This window comes from Elephantulus edwardii, unplaced genomic scaffold (genome assembly GCF_000299155.1).
Source record: "Elephantulus edwardii isolate Elephantulus edwardi_28Jun2011 unplaced genomic scaffold, EleEdw1.0 scaffold00044, whole genome shotgun sequence".
NCBI classification, from domain to species: Eukaryota; Metazoa; Chordata; class Mammalia; order Macroscelidea; family Macroscelididae; genus Elephantulus; species Elephantulus edwardii.
Window position 1 is genome coordinate 4847751 of NW_006399794.1, and position 1741 is coordinate 4849491.

Below are 1741 nucleotides of genomic sequence, written 5' to 3' on the forward strand. Positions count from 1 at the left end.
AGCTCACTGTGCAGTGAGCAGCACAGGGGCTCTGGGAAGCCTTCCACCTCTACCCTTGTAGGATAGCTGGGACTTCTGGTAAACAAACAGTCCTAGCAAAGTCCTCTAAAATGGAACAGAGGGAGCCCAGTTTGTCCTGTGCCCAATCTCCTCAGAGAACAGGAAGAACAGTTGTGGGGGCAGCAGTACGTCTTCCCGGGAGACCATTTGGGCTGACCTTCAGAACAGGAAATCTGAGAATAGAGGAGGAAGATTATAGAAAGTGAGACCCAGAGGGCTGCTGAATAAAGCAGAAATTACTTTAATAATAGCGGAGAAGAGTAGGAGAGTTAAAACGAGACAGGAAACAGCTTTCCAGATCAGGAGGAGGGGCAAGCTGCTGGGCTTGGGACCCAACAGAATGGGGTCACTGGACAAAGCTTCTGTCTACCCACTCCTAAAGCCACTGGCCCTCGGCCAAGGCTGCGGACTGCTGTAGAGATGAACATAAACAGCGAGAAAAGCCTGCATTCCTGCGGTGCACAGCAGTGACCTACGAAGCCGCGTACTGTGGTTTGTTGTGGGGACAGGAAGAGGATTTTGTGTCTAACCCTAGTTGGAGTTTAGTGTCCCCACAGATTTACCGGCTACCCAGAGTCAGAGACTCAGTCACCTCAGGAAGGTCAGTGGGAACAGAACACAGGGCTTGGCAGAGGTCAGGGCCCTCCCCTGCATGGTGGGCGCAGCACGGACATGGCAGTTAGCTGGTGGTGGGAATGGCGGCACTGAGAAGATGTTTGACACCAAAATGTGTTTAAAGGGCCCCTGATGAAACAGGGAGTGTGGCGGCATCCTGGAAGTGGAGTTCCAGGATGGGTTTGGTGGGTTCTTCCCTGTGCAGTTAGGGGTTCAGACCAGCTGACCGTTAGGGAATACCAGAGGAGTGGCTGTGGGGTACCATCTTCTGACTGTGGTATTATACAGATTTTGAGTGTAAAGTTAGTTAATTTTTACACAGTAACCACCACTACTATCCCTTCCCAGTCAATAATTACCCCTTCCTACCCGAAGGTAACCGCCGTTCTGACTCCTAGACCACAGATTAGCTTTGCCTGTTCTGGAAATAAGTATAGATGGAATCACACAGTATGTGGTGGGTGTAAGACTTATTTGCTCAACACAATGTCCGTGAGATTCATCCATATTTCTCGAGAACATCTTTTTGCTGTATTATAGAATTCCTTTGTCAACAGTTCTGATAGATCCAATAGTTCTATTACTCTATTCTCTATTGATGGCTATTTGGGTTATTTCTAGTTTGGAGCCAAGATGGGCAAAGCTGTTGAGAACCTTCTTGGTCAAGAATCTTGTTTCAGCGCAGAGTCTCAGTTCTCTAGGCAGAGGAACTGTGGAGTCATAGCGTCACCATTAGCCTTTGTCGATAATGAGTTTTCCAAAATTGAGGGGCAACATTTAGACATGTCAAAATGAATCTATAAAGACAAAGAAGGGCAACAAAAAGAAAGTTGATACTCCTTAAAGTAGACAAAAACTCATTCCCTAAATGGATTCACTGAGTTTTAAGCACTCACCCCAGCTGGCCAAGGCTCCTCACTCCACACGGGCCAACGTCCTAACCTGACCCTCAGCCCCTCGCTCGACTCGCTGGCCTCGCTGACACCACCCTAAAAGTACAATTATGACACTGCTGCTCAGGGATCACCACTACCAGGGAGGAAGGGGGAAAGGCCTCTCCTTATCA